This window comes from Aphelocoma coerulescens, chromosome 3 (assembly GCF_041296385.1).
Source record: "Aphelocoma coerulescens isolate FSJ_1873_10779 chromosome 3, UR_Acoe_1.0, whole genome shotgun sequence".
NCBI lineage: Eukaryota > Metazoa > Chordata > Aves > Passeriformes > Corvidae > Aphelocoma > Aphelocoma coerulescens.
In genome coordinates, this window is record NC_091016.1 from 332,422 (window position 1) to 349,166 (window position 16,745).

At 47.8% G+C, this 16,745-nt stretch overlaps 3 long non-coding RNA genes across 3 annotated transcripts; all 3 read left to right on the forward strand.

Annotated features, from left to right (window-relative positions):
• Nucleotides 1-232: 232 nt before the first annotated feature.
• On the forward strand, nucleotides 233-850 carry LOC138107084 (uncharacterized). Its single transcript, XR_011149216.1, has 3 exons — nucleotides 233-350; nucleotides 474-515; nucleotides 616-850. It is a non-coding gene; the product is annotated as an uncharacterized lncRNA (long non-coding RNA).
• Nucleotides 851-888: 38 nt separating this feature from the next.
• Nucleotides 889-2,216, forward strand: LOC138107085 (uncharacterized). Its single transcript, XR_011149217.1, has 3 exons — nucleotides 889-957; nucleotides 1,038-2,071; nucleotides 2,172-2,216. It is a non-coding gene; the product is annotated as an uncharacterized lncRNA (long non-coding RNA).
• A 642-nt stretch (nucleotides 2,217-2,858) lies between these two features.
• On the forward strand, nucleotides 2,859-10,963 carry LOC138107478 (uncharacterized). The gene is made up of 2 exons (XR_011149535.1): nucleotides 2,859-4,581; nucleotides 7,612-10,963. It is a non-coding gene; the product is annotated as an uncharacterized lncRNA (long non-coding RNA).
• The last annotated feature ends 5,782 nt before the right edge of the window (nucleotides 10,964-16,745 follow it).

The following is a 16,745-nucleotide window of genomic DNA, read 5'->3' on the forward strand; positions in this document are numbered from 1 at the left end:
GTGGGTCGGTGCCTGAAGTCCAAGCTATGGCCTGACTTTGGGCTCTACGTTTACCTCACTGTTGGGACTTTCATTTTGAAGATGTGAAGTGCTTGAAGCAGCAGGGTATTGGCACCGGGGGGACCATGAGCTGGATGAGTATTGATTCCAGCACAGAACTGGATGTTACTGGAGTTGTTGTATTAGTGATGAAACTATAAGTAGCCTTTGATTTTTTGTGTTTTACAGGTGGTCTGCAGCATTCAAATTGCTACTCCAACATGAGAGACACCCTTCCAGACAGAGGTCACAGTCGAGCACTTTCAGGTGGAACCTGCCTCGGCAATGCAGCACTTTTGGACACTACATCGGTATGTGCCTTTCCATTTTGTTTTGCCCCTTCTCCCTTGGGAAGGTTGGTCATCATTCAGCTTTTCAGGGGTGGTGTTTCATGGTGGTTATGTTGCAGGGCTGTTCTTTGTCCTTATTTTTAGGAAGTAAACCTGGATATCAGCAGTCAAGGTCAAGTGAGTGAGGTAAGCAGTGACCAGTGGACACAACCAGTTATTGCTTGGGTGCCAAATTCTGGGGCAGCTCAAAGCATGCATTGTCTAAGCATCCATTTGTGTGTTTTAGGTGGCCCACTCGTATTATGCCTACAGGGGCTGAACCCCCTCATGGACCAGCTGATGGAGCCAGTTTATCACCCTTGAGCTGCCCCTGTGAGCCTTCCAGAACTATTACAGGACTCTGCGATGAAGCCTGTACCTTTTCTGTTTGAAGGTGCCATCTGGGCAGCCTTTGGCAATGGTTGAGGAGTTGCAGCGACTCGGGGAGGGAGGGAGGAGCGAGGGTCCACTCAAGTTTCAGCAATGCCCCATCACCTTGTCTCCTTTTAACCCAGGTATACCCTGTGCCGGCAGCCTTGGAGTGCGGCCACGGTGTATGAGCCGAGGACCGGGGCGTTCTCAGGAGACGGTGAGTAGTGGAATTGTTGGGTTTTGGCTGATGTGCTGCTGAGTTCAGGCACTGATGTTTGGTTTTCTTTCTTGTAGTAGACTAAGAGAGAACAGCTCACTGAGGGCAGGAACTCCCCAGAGGACGAGGCGGCCTTCTTTTGCACCTGATGAGGATTTGCATCCCTGGATATCCGAGAGCTAAGTCGAGGGCTACACCTCAGGGAGGGGGATGAGAGTGGTGTGCTGGGTCAGGACTTGGTGGGAGGGATTTTTGAATTAGCTTTGGAGATGGGGATGTCCACGAGAGGGCCCCTTAGGCCGTGTAAAGGGAAAGTCTCACTTTTGATCACAATGCTGAGGTGTACAGGGCAGAGCAGTCCCGGTGCGTGTTGTGTCACTTGTCTATTGTGTGTTCTGTGTCTTTTGGGCATCGTGTCACATGTCTTCTGCCTTACCCCTTTGAGGGGCTTATCAGAAATGCTGGGCATCATCCTTAGCGTCTCCTTTGCATTCCTTGGCCCGACGCTGGTACTCTTGAACCTTTGACTTGCAAGCTTGGACATGCATCGGAATCGCATCTCTCTTTAGCAATATTGAGTCAGACACCTTTTACAGTCTTGTTCTGAGCTGTATTGACAGCTGTGCACCACAACGATCCATTATAACAGATTAGGACTTGTGAGAATGCGAGGATAGGTGGAGGATTCCAACCGTATGGTTCTCGGGCATCCATCTTTGCGGTTCTTGGCATAAGTCCTTCTGTTAGGGTCTTTTTCTGCCGGAGTTCTTTGAGCCTCATCGGCCTCATCTAGGTCATCTCATTGGTAATTCTTCTTGCTGAGAGTTTCCTCTCCTTGTTGCATCCCCTTGTTTGTCATCTCCTGTGTCACAGGTGTCTGTGTGTTTGGGCCGGGGCTGCTTTGCCCTGCTACATGGTCTGGGTGTAGGTGTAATAGGATAAGTCCTAGGGACTTGACATTTGTAATGTAGGGATTAGTTGGACTCAAGATGGTATTTCTAGATTGACACAAGATGTCTGGAGCTGGTAAGTTCTCATGCAGTACTTTGACTTTTGTCGTAACTTTCTTTCAGCTGCAGAGGGATTGAACCTGTGACAGAGTGCCCCATACCAGGTGAGGTGGTTCCCACAGGAAGGTCAGTCACCGTTTGTCTTTGCAGGGCAAGTGTAAATGGTGACCGTGTTACAGCTTTGTTCTTCATCTTTATTTGTAGGAAGTAATGCTGAATAGCAGTGGTCAAGGTTGATGGAGCGAGGTGAGCGGTGACTGGTGGACAGAATGAGTTGTTACTGCTTGGGTATCAGTTTCTGGTGCAGCTCTAAGCATCCGTTTTTGTTTGTGCATTTTAGGTGGTCCACTGGGAAGGTGTCCTGGCCCTGGGGATGCTGGAGGCCAGGTGCGTGCAAGCTTAAGGTATGGGTGTGGTGTACTTCAGTTGGAGCGGGGAGGCTGTGGTTTCAGTCTCTCAGCATGTTTTTCTGCTTTGCTTCTCTGCAGGTGCTGCTGCTGCTGCCCTAGGCATGCCAAGGGACAGAGGCGAGCAGGTGAGTTGGCATTTAGGTGGGGCGACTGATAGGTGAGAGGTATGTGGCAGCATGCGAAGCGTGTCCCTTTTTGCTTTGCAGGCATCGTCCGGGCCACCTCCGGAGTCGGATTGAGATTTGAGGTGAGCCTGGGCCAGCGGTGCAGAGGGAGCCCGCGCATTATTCTTCTGGAGGGCGATAGTCACAGTTTGTTTTGTTGTCTTAGGTACCACAAGTAGGGGCAGAGCCTAAGTTTGGAAACGGCCGGTAAGCGATGAGCCTCGGCAGTTATGAGGGAGAGGGGCATTGTGCAAGGGGTCACTTCTGGGACGTGTCATCACAGTCTGAATTTTGTCATTGTTCTGTCTTTTGCAGCCGCCGAAGTGGACTGTGGGCCATGTATTGACGTCCACGGTGCTGAAGCAATGTTTTCTGTCGAGGATGGATTTCGTCTGCTGGTCTTCAGAGAGCTAAGTGTGGGGACTGTTGGTTGGGAGAAGGCAAACACCTTTGGAATCACAGGAGGCAATTTGAAGTTAGCTGAGAGGAGAGGGCTGTATTGGGCCGGGCCCCTTGGAGGTTAAGGGAGTTTTTCTTCAGCATCACTCGAGCCTTTGCCGGGCCGGGCAGTTCCAACCCATCTCCATGTTCTCGTGAGCTTCGCATCACTGGATTTTGAGTCTTGATGTCATTGTCCGTCTTTTCACCCGAGGAGCCTGCCTTCGGGTCTGGCATGATTGCCATGGTCTAAATTTTGCCTACTCTTCAGTGTAGCCACACTCTTGAGCATAACACGTGGGCATCTTGCATCTTGGCCATTTGTCGGTCGGTCATGTTTTGTGATGTCACTTCAGCCTTTGGCGGCAGAATCCTTCTCTAGGGAACCCTTTGTATCACCTGGCAGTCGTTGCCTCCTTCTCTAGGCCTGCTGCACTTCTTGAGCATCCTCTTACCAGCTTTGGCACTAACTTCTCATAGGGAGTTTACATTTCACTGTCACATACTACTGCCGTAGAGCCTTCTTTCCTTCGGCATCGTGGGCCTCTGGCTCATCTTGCACTAGGAATCTTGGGCCCATCAGGTGAAACTGCTGGGCAGTTTCAATTTGTGTCTATGTGATGTGGTTTGTGTCCGTTGTCTTCAGTGTCACAGGGCTTTGTGATGTCTCAGTTCTTTACAGGCATCGTTCTGGGCCATATCGGCAGCGGGAGTACTTGCATACTTTTCTGGATTGGGCTTATTCTGGCATCTTTATGGTTTTGCTTTTTGAGACCAGAAGTACACAAGATGTTCCTATCCGTCTTCCTTCTCAGTTTTGGTAGTATCTTTTTTCATGTGCCATTCCCTTGGACTTCTATATGCAGTGTACTAGACCCTCCTCACTGCAGTAGTTCCATAGCTTCCGTCGTCTCAAAGCATCCTGGTCTCAAGAATTTATCTTCTGAAGCGTTCTCTCAAGTCTTCGTGTCATCTTTGCTTATATTTGATGCACTGTGTGTCCATGTGCCACTTATGCTTGGAGCTGCCCTGCCCTGGCACATTCAGTCGTGGCTCATTTGAACAGTTTTAAAACTCTCCTCACTTGTCTGTGGGCTTTTGGGTAGAAAGCTTATGGGCCTGGTGTGGGGATAACTCCTAGCTGTCAGCTACTTGTAGACTGCCTCATGCTGTCTTGCAGGTCCCCGAGGCAGATTTTGATCCCTATGGTCACTGATGTTACCAATTTTCCCAGGGTCTACTGTTCCACATCAAGGAGAAGCAGACGGAAGATGCTTTAACATCTTCTTTGGGAGGGGTGTTTCTAGTAAGGGCTGCAGTCAGAGTGTAAGCTGAAGAAGGGGTGTCTGAGAGTGTGTCTGTCTGTGTGTGTGTTGACTGGCTCTAACCTTATGTGTGTGGTGTTTTTTGCCTTTCAGGTTCTTCAGTTCATTTTAAAATTTTGAATACAAAAAGCCCAGCCGGTCCTGCCCATGCTGTGGGGTTAGTCAGAGGGACACAGGGTTCCTCTTCTCCTCTCTGCTGGGATGAACTGCCTAGGGAATACCATTTCTGACAGCCCAGTCCTACTTGTGTCTTTTGGAAAAGGGCAGAGGTGAAGAGGTAACTGCCAGAGTTCCTTGGGGATGATGGAGTTGTGGTGTTTGGCTGTGCCCGGAGGGGCAGGTTGGGCATTATTTGTGTGTCTGAGGACTGGTTTGGGTGTTGGGGAGCCCAGGGAGCTGAGCTCTCAGTGCATTCCCAGCTCTCCCAGGGGTGGGAGCTGGTGCAGGGCTGGGTGACAGCCTCTGGTTGGGCTCGGGGCAGGCACTGGCCCCGGCACAGACACGGGGTGGTTTGGGGACGCTTGGGGAGCAATGGGAGGAAAATGAGGGATGGTGCTGGGCAGAGCGATCAGCCTGTGCTCGTGTCAGTGCAGCTGTGCAGGGCACTGGGATCTGGGTAGAACTCCAGCTCTCCTGGTGTTCAGGGATGCAAGGTCTGAGGGACTGGATTTACCTGGGGCTTTCCAGGAACAAGGGGAAATGTGGTGCCAGAGCTGTGCCCCATCAGGTTGTGTTTCCCTTTGGGGACAGGGAGTCTCTGGGCTGAGGTGAGATTGCTGTGTGAGTGGCAGGGAACAGGGAGCTCAGAATTGCAGGCACTGATGGAATAATTGTCTTAGGTCTCTTTGGTTTGTGTTTGTGAAAACTGGGATTTGGGCTGGAGAGGTGCTCTTGGGAACAATGGATAGAGTACATTTGCTCTATGGATGTGTAAGGAAGGACAGGGAAGGGGAGTATTTATAAATTGTTATCAGTATTTCATGCAAATTTGGGGTGGAGCGTTGATGTAGGTGGGTGGGTTTGGCTTGGACCTGTCAGGACTAACCACAAAGAATCCAACCAAGCCCCTGACCCCTCAAGGCATCTGTGAAACACTTCCACAGAAACCCAAGTCAGAAATCCAGTGATAATGGAGGTAAAATTATAGGTAATTGCCTATGATCGGTGGGGAATTTCCTTTGGAATTATCAACCAAGGCAGAGCATATCTTTCAGCTCTTTTCCTGGTGTGCAGTTTCCTCTCTGGTTTAACTGAGTTTGTGTGCTCCTGTTAACAAGCAGTGTGTTTTCACCCTGAAATTTGGGGTGATAGTCTTTCTCTAGTGTTTTTCCCACAACTGACTCATCCTTTCCATGAATAGTCCATGTTGTTCTACACAGCTGCTTTGGCCCTGGGTCAGAGAGAGAGAAGGGAAATGACTTTTTAGGGCGTTGAAATTTCTCCAGGCAGGAGTGGGACGGTCTTGCCCCTCCCCAAAGCCCTGCAGGCGCATGGGAGTAGCTCAGTGCCGGCGCAGCTCTCTGAGCAATAACAACGCTTGGGAGGTTCGAGTGTTGATAACAACTCTCTTGTCTCTTGGTAGCAGTCCTAGGTGGAGGAGAGGAAAAAAGGAACTTGTGTTATTCATGGAAAACCTTCTGCTGTTTCTTGTGCAGACTTTTAGATCTTTGTATGATTTACTATCCAGTGTCTGTAGGTAGAGAATGACTTATTTGAGGTAAAAATTGAGATAATCAGTAATGGATAGGTATGGAAAATGTTTGAAGTAAACTTGAGGTGACCTGTAGTGGAGAGCATGAAGATTTTGAAGTAAACTATAGCAATCAGTTGTGCACAGGTAGGGAAACTTCTGGGGGTAAAATACAAGGTCATCTCTAGGTGAGGGAATGAACACTTTTTGAGGTAAACTGAGTGAATCAGTTGTGGGAGTATTAGTAAATTCTGGGGGTGAAACTTGATGTAACCTCCATGGTAGAAAATAAATAAGTGTTTTGAGGTAAAAAGGAAGTCATCAGTGTTGGAGAGGCAGGGAGATTTTGAGAGTAAATTTGAGTCTGTAGTGCAGAGAATGAACATACTGAAGTTAAAGGGAGGTAGTAACTTGTAGACAGGGAAAAAATTTGGGGGTAAAGTCTGAGGTTAATGTCTAGGGGAGACAACATTTTTGAGCTAAACTGAGGCAGTCACTAGGTGACAGGTTGGAAAAGTTTTGGGCGTAGAAATTAAAATGACCTGTTGGGCAGAGAATAGACATACGGAGGTGAAAATCAGGTAATAAGTAGTGGACAAGTAGCAATAATTTTGGAGGTGAAATCTGGGGGGATGTGTGGCAGGGAGAGTGTCCATCGTGAGGTAAAGTGAGACAGTACTGGAAAGATAGTGAAATATTTCATAGTAAAACTTGATGAAATCTCCAGGGCAGAAAGAGAATATTTATAGGTCAAAAAGAGTAAATAGTTAGCGGGCAGGTAGGGAAAATACTGGGGGTAAAATCGGAGGTTATCTCTAGGGGAGAGAATGAACATACTGAGGTAAAAATCAGGCAATGAAGAGTGAATGTTAGGGAAAGTTTGGGGGGTAAAACTGGAGATAATCTCCAGAGGTAGTGAATGAATACTTTCTTGTAAAAAAGAAGAAATCAGAAGTGGACAGACAGGGACAGCTCGGAAGGAAAATCTGAAGCAATCCCCAGGGAAGAGAATGAACATAATGAGGTAAACTGAGGCAGTCATTTGCAGAGACACAGTGAAAATTTTGGGGATAGACACTGAGACATTCTTGAGGATATAGAAAATTACTTTTTGGGGTAAAAATGAGGTGATGGGTAGGGCAAAGCTTGTGGGAAAAACTTGAAATAATCTGTAGGGCAGAGCATGAGCATTTTGATGGAAAAATGAGATATTTATTCTCTACTTCCCTTTGGGCTAACTTAATCTCCACCCTTCCATGAGCAATTCCTTGGCTTCTCCTGGAGAAAACCCCATGGCAGAGGCAGTCTGCAAAGGAGCCCAGAGCTGTGCTTGGAGCAGAGAGTGCTGAGAGCTGCGGGTGCCTCTGCTGCCCCAGGCTGGCAATATCCCCATGGAACAGACTGGGCAAATGGGATTAGAGGGAGCACAGTCCCTTCAGGGAAGGGGTTTTCTCCTGTGCACATCAGGCACGGGGCAGGAAGGGAACTTTGGAAATCAGCTGATTTCCCCCAGAAAGCATAATTCACATCAAGAGCAAAGGTTGGTTTGGGTGTGAGCACTTGAAATAACTTGGAAAGAGAAGCAATCACCTTTTGCTGCTTCTTTCTTTCTTTCAGATGCTGGGATTGCCTCTGTGGACATGTGCTGAGCTCTCCCCGCAGGGAACTGTCAGCCCTGAATGCCTGTGCAATAACTGCAGCTGCCCAGGCAGGCACAGTTTTTTCAAAATTATTTTTCTCGGACCGAGCACATCTCCTCAAGTTCCTTCTCACTTCCTGCATCCTGGAAATGCAAAAAGGGAAAAGATAAATGTGCAGCTCAACTGAAACAAAAAGCATCATTTCCCTTCTTTCTTGTTTTGTTCTTAGAGCCTGTTGGAGTGCTGGCCTGGATTTGGGAGGAGCCAAGTAGCCTGGAGCAGTGAGGTTTTTCCTGTCAGACTTGGCTGTCCTGTGCAGGGTTCACTGATGCTGTGAATTGCAATCCAGGGCATCTTCAGGCTCCTGGTGCTTGGGACGTGGCGTTTGGTGTGCAGAAAACATCCCAGGCTGTTCAGCTTGGGTGTGGCTGTGCATTTGCACAGTTCCTCAGAGTGGGAAAAGGCCAAGAGAGCGATGGGAAGGTCTTTCTTCCAGGCCTGGGCATTCTCAAGACACCTCAAGGATGTTTTTTAAATGTTTCTTGTCTTTTGTTTCCCAGCCCAGGGCTGAGCTGGAGAACGGGTGGAGACAGTGGCAAGCAGGAGTCCCATGTTTACATCTGCCCTTGGATTCCAGTTTCTCCCAGTGGGTCTGTGCTGCCCGAAGTACAAAGGAAGGAGGTGTTGGAGTACCTGTTTGTTCACCTGTTGAGCTTGGAAGAGATGCCGAGTGTGAAATTCCAGGAGTGCCGGCTCCTTGCGAGCTGTTGGTTGCTCAGGAGATGGGGTTGGGGAAAGGGGGGGAGAGTCCGAGCACAGCACAGTGGTAGGAGCTGGGTTTGCATCTCAATCTAAGGCATCTCAAAGCCTGATAAGCTGGAAAGAAGACTTTGCTGTGTTAATGCACAATTGCATTTTTGTGCAATTTTTTGAAATTAGGGCTGGGATCAACCTGGGGAGGAGGTTGTCTGGCACAATTCCCTATGCCCTGCTTTGCCATGAGGAATGGATGCCTGACCTCTTTGCAGAGAGCTGCTGCTGATGTAGATTTCTCTGTTTCTATAGTGAATTTATCCCAGTACTTGGCTGCTATAAAGAAGTCTCCTCTTGCTGCAATTTCCCCCTATTACATTTAAGATCAGCTCCAGCTGAGTTAGAATTTAATCCCGACCTTTCCCCCCTTTTTTTTTTCCAAGAGGCCTCAGCTATCTTGCTATTTCTTTCCTCTCTCACCGTCCAGGTCCTGTTTTTCAGACCTTTCCTTATAAAACCCTTGATAACCCATTCCCCACTTAAGGCTTTGTTGTAGCCTTGTTTTGCTACCTTCTGGGTGCTGTGGATGAAGGTCTGGCTTTGAGGAGCACGCCCTGCTCCCTTTGTTCAAGGGATTGCAGTTATTCCAATCTCCTGCTGCTGAGGGCTTCCTTAGGCTCTTGCTGAAATGAAAAATGTCCAGGAAGCTTTTCCTTTTTTGAGATTAGACTGGTTGAGATATGACCATGATGGTTAAAAACCCACAGTGCAAAGGAAGGTTTCCCCCTTCTTCCCCCCTACCCCCCACCTGCTCCATGCTCGGTCCTCTCCCTTCACAGTTCATTGCTTTGTAATCACAACTGCTAAGGAAACCTTTCTAATCTTGTCAATTGGCAATGCAACTGCTTTTAAATTCTGTTTTAAAATAGGTTTTGAAGTCAGGCTCTGCCCTTGCTATTGATTTGAATTCTTGACTGAGTAAGTTATTGGTGCTTAAGAAGCCCTTTGTTGCTTTAAAGCCTTTCTCCAAGGGTCAGAGAATAACACTGACAGGGAGTGAAGGAGCGCTGCCCAGTAGTTGCTTAGAAACGGAATGTGTTAAACCAGGTTTCTTTAAAAGCAGTTTTGAGTAAGTGAAATTCAGGTACTTGAATTACTTTGGGAAATGGTCCATTTAGGATAGATCTACACTGACAGAAGCTGTTTATCTGAGGTCAGTACATGCTTTGATCAGTGCAGGGCCTTCCCCTCAAGAAACGCATGAGCCAAGCCCAGCAAGGTAGAGGAAAAGACAGACACAAGTTCAGCTTAGAGAGCTGCACGGGTGAAATCCCATGAATATGCCTGGAGCATGGCCCTCCCCAGCAGCTTTTCTTACAGTTAAATTCTTAAAAAAGCTAGAAGCTGATGCTCAGTACTTTGGGATCTGGCTCAAAACTGCGGAGAGGATAAACTCCCTTACTGGAACTCAGGCAGTGGAGTGCCCACAAGCCAGCAGCCCGGTTGCTTCTTGTTCAGCTTCATTTCAACGTCGTTTTTTTGTTGTTTTGGTTGGTTGGCTGGTTTTAAAGTATTCTTAGAGATGCTACAAGTGGAAGAAGAGAACAGAAATAGAGTGGAGCACCACTGGCATATTACCTGATATTTTACTGTTCCTCTTTTTCTTTTAAAAATATATGTAGATAACATGAACTTTTAAACTCTGTGATTTGGGAGAAACACTCTTTTTTCTCCCTCTCTTTGGAAGAGATATGCAAGTCCTGAGCCGTTGGGCCAATGCTTGCTGCATTTTGTTTACGTTTTTACAATCAAACAAGGGGCTGATAAGATTGACAAGGAAGATACAACTCAGGAGCTCACTAGGCAGCAGCCTCCAGACTCTTTGGGTGATGCAGTAGGGTATGAAGACTGTTCTCCAGTGCGAGATTAATCCATAATAACATGCTCACTGACATAAAAGTCACTTCTTATAAGCCACTTCTTATTCCCTGAAGTGCAGGAGCTGAGGTGTTTGACAAAGCCTTGGCAGAATGATGAAGTAGATCCCTGTCAGATTTCTCCTTCTTGTGCTAGTGAGAGCAATCCATCTTCTTTAAGGGTTTTGTTCCTTTGGGATTGTGTGTAGTTTAGAGGGAGAACAGTACCCAGAAGCATTAATTATTTAATCTGCACTGCTTTTTTCCTCGACATGTGAGGCCTGAGTATTGTGCTGGGAAGCGGGGCCAATAAAATTTCTGGGAGTCAGACTTGGAGCTCGAAAGTTTTAGAATTAACGCTGGAGACTCAGCTCCCTCTATGGTCAGAAGAGGGGGAGACACCTTCCTTCAGGATGTCTCTCCAGGGAATGCTTTTGCAAAGTTTTCTCTCGTAACGGCTCAAGTCCTGCCTCTTCCTGAAATTGCGGTGTAGATCCCACTGGAGGCAGTAAATCTCTCAAATGTATGAGCTTGGGCCTACACACCTGCTAAGGTGTGACTAGAGGTGTGAGAACTTTTGCAAATGAATTTGGAATCATGAGAATCACAGAACCACTGAGGTTGGAAAAGCCCTCTAAGGTCATCGAGTCCAACGTGTGCCCAATCCCTACCTTGTCACCCAGCCCAGAGCACTGAGTGCCATGTCCAGGTGTTCCTCGGACACCTCCAGGAACGGGGGGACTCCAAACCTCCCTAGGCAGCCCCTGCCAAGGCCTGACCACCCTTTCCAGGAAGAAAGTCCTCTTGATGCCCAACCCTGGTGCGGCTTGAGGCCCTTTCCTCTTGTCCTGTTACTGGTTGCCTGGGAGAAGCAGCCAGTCCTCACCTGGCTACACCCTCCTGTCAGGGAGTTGTAGAGAGCAAGGTCTTCTCTGGGCCTGCTCTTCTTAGGACTGGTATGGAATCACTATTTTGCATTAAAGGACAATAAGCAGATGTTTTGAAAAAATACTTTGAAATGTTTTTGCATTGTCCTGGAAATCTGCCAAGAATTGGAGTTGCTTACCAGGTTAGGTGTTCTTGCCTGCAACTTCCCAGGGGCTGCTGGAGGTGGGATGAGGCTATTGCAGAGGAATTACAAGTACGTGGTTTCTCACTCAGGAGACTCTGGGTTTACTATAGCTATGGAACTGGTTTTCCAGACTAGAGGAACCCCTTGAAGGACTGCAGCGCGAGGCAGAGATGGGATTTGGGGTTTGCATCCCCACCTCCTGAGCACACATGGGGTTAGATGCCCCTTGGCAGAGCTGTAAGGTGTAATGTGGGCAGCAGCTCCTCCTCTCTTTGGGGGCCTAAATTGAAACGCTCAGGAGCCAAATCACCTCTGAGCTGCTCTCTTGTGAGCAGGAGAGGAAGGGACACCTCCAAAGGCCACATAGCTCACTCATAGTCTGAAAAATCCTACTGCTGAATCTGGAACCCCCCCAGGGATGCCTGGGACCCCCCGGGCCCCTCTGTGATCCTCGACAATGCACCCCTCCATCATCAGACCATGCAGTGCCCCCCAGTGTTTTGCCAGTGGGAGCACTGGAAGAGATACTGGGAACGCTGGGAGGGAACTGGGAGGAAACTTCCCACCACTCTCCAACGTGCAGCAGCCCCAAGTGCGACCAGTGAGGAGGAGGAAGTGCTCCCAGTGCCTCGCCCCCCCCCCCCCCAAAAAAAAGGGGGGCGGGGGGGGTTACGAGAAGAAAAAGGATTTTAATTGAGGGGAAAACACTCCATTTCTTTAATTGTGCTTGAACTTAGGAGGATCCCACTTCATCTACTGTTTGGAGGGTCTCAATTGACACAATGTTTTCATGATTTTGTATCTCAGTTGGCTGGGAATCACTGTTTTGCATTAATTTTCCTGTCTAATTGGAAGAAGAAAGCCTTTATGGTGCTGTTTGATGGATTTGAATTGAGGGAAACCGCCCCATTTTCATAATCTTAAGGTTAAAACTGAGGGCAAAACACCACCGTCCCTGGTTTTAAAGGGAAGCCCTTTATGTGCCATTATAAGAGTTCCATCGAGGGGGACCCTCATTTGAAGGGACCTTCATAGAGGAAAAACGTGTCCAAAAGCCCCCAAAATGGTGTTTCTTGAGGGAAAGTGAAGAGGACGCTGCATTTTCCCTCATTTTAGGAGGCTAATTTGAGCAAAAGTCCCCCTTGATTCACTTTTTCTTTGGGTTTATATTTAGGGGAGACCCTCCTTATGCATCAATTACGGGTCTAAATTGAGAGGGAAGCTCCGTTTTCCTCTTGATTCAAGGCTTTGAAATGGTGACTAAAGGGAGTTTTCCCTTAATTCATTAAGAAATTGAAAAAGAAGCCCGGCATGGACCGGCGGGTCTGGACACATCCCCATTGAGGGGGGGCAGAGCCGCTGCTCGGGGGATCCTTTATCCCCCTCGTACAGCTGCGAGCTGCCGAGGAAAAAGTCCTCGTTCCTAGGCTTAAAGCCCTGCAGGTTTACCTCTCATTCTCTTGCTCTGATTTGTTTGACAATAAATTCAATTTATTCCCCCCAGTCGTGTCTCTTATTCCAGTGACCGGTGAGTGATCTCTCTGTGCCCTTCTCCCGATCCTCGGGCCTTTCCTGATGTGTTCTGTTCCCTGCCCAGGGTGAGGAGGAGAGGGACAGAGTGGTTTTGCTGGCACCAGGCACCTGGCCAGGCCCAGCCCACCCCAATAATCCCTGCGATCATTCACGCCACCATTACCCAGGCGCACGGCGGGTCCGGCTCCGCGGGCAGGCGGCTCCAGTAGTTCAAAGTGGGCAAATTGGGACGGAGTGAGAGGAAGCAGGTGCTGCCGGTGGGTGAAATGTCTCTGCTGCGAGCTGCCTGGGAAAGGAGGAGGGAGAACCTAGTGCAAAGGAAAGGGGAGAGAAAGAGGGACAAGGCTGGAGCTGGGAAGGAAGCGGAGATGGCCAAGGGGCAGCTGAGCATTTTGCTTTCCCACTCTGTGGGGGGAAAGAAAGCGCTGTCAAATCCATCCAGGAAAAGAGAGGAGAAATAGCAGGTGGTGGAAATCGCCGGCAATTTGGATGCAATTTGTCTGTCTGAAGTGCAGACGCCGACAGACACGGAGCACCGCCGGACGCCTGCTGGCGCTGCGCTGTGTCCTGCTCTGGCTGCAGCCCGCCTGGCGAGACCCCCAGCAGCAGCGGCCCGGGGGCGGCGGGTCGGGCAGCAGCCAATCGGAAGCGTCGCAGCGTGCGGCAGCCAATAGGAGCCCTGGCTACTCCGGCAGCCAATGGAAAGCGCCGTTCCCTGAGGGACCAGGCCCAGCTCGAAGCCCCTCACAGCGGCTTCGTTTGTTGGGACGTTCGTGGAAAGTTCGGAGTTCATTTCTTTTTTCTTTAGCGCACCTTTTCCAGGACAGGAGGGATTCCGGCGCCGCTTCGTGCCGGTAGGGAGCGGGAGAACGCGGCGGCGGGCGGCGGGTGGCGAGGGCCGTCGGCGAGACGGGGCTTGGGCCGCCTGCGGTGTGCGATCTCCCGAGAGCAGCGGGGAGCGGCGGCGGGCGGGGCGCTGTGGGAGCCGGCGCATGTCCCCGAATGAGCCGCCCGGCGCAACGCGCGAGGTGCCAATGAAATAAAATAGAACACGGTAAAGTGAAAAGCATCTTCTGCCAAATAATATATCAACAGACCATCTATCTAAGTGGTACAAGAACATAGTTTCATTGTGCTCTGGATGAATGTCATCTTTGTTATTGCAGAACTAAGTTAAGAATATTAAGTCTAATGATGCAATTTTATTTTTAGTCTATTTGATTTTATAAGTTACTAATCTGAGTCATGTATGCTTATAGTTTTCTCTCTTATTAACAAAGACAATTCAATATCCAGTTCATGATTATAGTATAGTTTTGAACCACTCAATAGTAATTTTTCTTTTGGAATATGTGTGATAATTTCAAGGTGAGACATCTACATAATGCATTGGACACGTATTTGTATATTTGCAGTTAAAGTAACATGCTTTAAATTTGTGTGCATGTATATAAAGTACATATACTTAAGGAAGAGATCATAAAGAGATAAGGTACCTTTCAATCAATTTGAATTGTAGGCGGGGTAATTTTTGTTTCTTCTTGTAGGTGATTAGTTTTAAATCTTTTAAAGCAGTATGTTTGTCTGACAGGCCACTCATGCTATTTTATTGATGTCTAGAAGGGACATCTTTTGCTGGCTTCTGACTCCATAGACAAAATAAAACCTCGAGATCATCTCAAACAAGAATAGATGAGGAAAAGAAAGAAAAACTCTAGCATCAGTGATAGTAAATTAGATATTGAGGCTACGTGGCCTAGGCAACTTACTCATTAAGTTTATAATGAATTTATAAGCTTATGATGACTGGGTTGCTCTAGATTTTCAGCTGTCACAATTTGCAGCATTGCTGTTAGGTTCACTAAAACTGAGCCGTAACTCTTTATTTGAATGTAAAATTCTGAATTTCAAAATGACCTCGGAAACCTAGTGTTGGAAACAGGTTTTAAATTATCCTCCAATTCCATAAAGGTTTTTATTTTACAGAACTAACCAAGAGTTACACGAATACAGTTTATAAAGCGTGTGTTTGCAGATGGGTCACAGTCCTTTCAGCTCTGGACTTCATGATGCCAGGAGAAGTCGGAAACTACACAGTATTTGTGAATGCAAGACTTTGCATTTAGATAGGTTTGAGCTGAACGATCTGAAAAAGCTCCCATAAGCACAGAACTCCTTACTGTCTGTGTGTTTGAGAAGGCTGAAGAGCTCTGTTTATTGCCACAAAGGGCCTGGAATAAATTATGTTTAGTAAATTGGCCCCAGGTTTTCTTGTTTCAGACAGTAGCTTCAGAGCAATCTGTTTTATAGGCTCCACTAAATCTGACCAATTGCAGGGAGGTGACACCTCATTTCAGAGACGTGGCATCCCACATGTGCCAGTCAGGTCCAGCCCCTCTCTCTGTCAGGATGGCCGGGCACCAGCAGTTCAGCTTTCTGTCTTTTGGCATTTAACCTACGGCCTGTTCCCAATTTATGGGCCCCGCAGGGAGGTCCTAGCAGGATGGAGCCAGGCTGCTCAGCCCCTCCTCAGCCTTGTGCCTCCCACCCCTACATGGGGCAAATAAAAGCTTCTTTATTCCATTGGAAATGCCCCTGTTTCAGCGAGGTGTATGCCTGGCTTCCTTCCCTGGTCGGTCTTGCAGGTGATAATGAACACAGTGCGGTGCTATTTCCTAGCTGAAGCCAAGGTGGGAAACCAGCTTTAGCCTCAGCATTTTTCATTTCAGACTCTTTTTCCTCAGTTATTTTGGATCTGTTCATGGTGAGGAGGTTTTACAATGTGTTGGTCCTTAGCTGAAGTATCGAAGAACTGAACAAACCAGTAATTTTTCCTTCTCTGACCAAATTCTTCTTACTTTTGAGGGGAGGAAGGAATGGGGGAGTCAAATTTGCGTTTAGGTTTTATGTTTTATTTCTGCCCATGGAACTGTTTGCTACTGAGCTGCGTGACCGTGGGTCTTTTCAGCACAGGACACTGATTGACATTGCATGTGTTACAGAGAGGAAGGGCATTTCCTGACGATTAATGGCAAGTTAGTTGGCCTGAAGTTCATTAACCTGAGCTAGACTGTTGGAAGGACTCTGTGTGGAATTGTATTAGAGGATCATCATAAACTAAAAATATATGTGACAATCTGGCCAGATTGCAATGAATCTAAAGACAGGACAGGGTTGGCTCGAGCTCACAGAGCAGCTGCCTCGAGTGTAAACTAACTGCCTTGTGAAAGCAAATGGTTTTTCACAGACTTTATTCAAATAAAAGGGGAAAAGGAAAAAAAAACCCAACCAAAACAAAGGAAGGTTCCCATTAGCAAAAAAAGCCTACATGAAAAAGTGAGGTTGTGAGCTATGGCCGAAGGCCCGAGTTTGGTGCTGATTCTCAATCAATTCAGCAAATGACAGTGCATTGACACAACTGGTTTTTTAGTCAAATTTAGTCCTGATTCTTCACAGTAATTTGCCTCAAGAAAATGAGCCCCATATCCTTTGGTGAGTTCCCTGTTGGCTGAGGCCCAGACCTTCAGGCCATGACTTCTCAACATACTTGCAGTGAGACTGGCTCCCTCTTAATTGCTTCTTTTTGAAGTATGGTTTGTCACTATCATCCTGCTGAAGATGAACAGGGCTGGTGTCTCATTTTCACATATTCTTCCCCCTCCTCCCCTCTCCTTCTTTTCCCCTTTTTCACCTCTAAATAAATTTCTTAAAGGCGATTTAACCCTGGGATGGTCTAATCCACTTCCGTCCTTCGTGGTCCACCCTCAAATAGATGTGTTGGCACAGAAGAAGTTAAGGGTGTTCTCTTAGGATCTGATACTGTAATAAAGGGAAGAG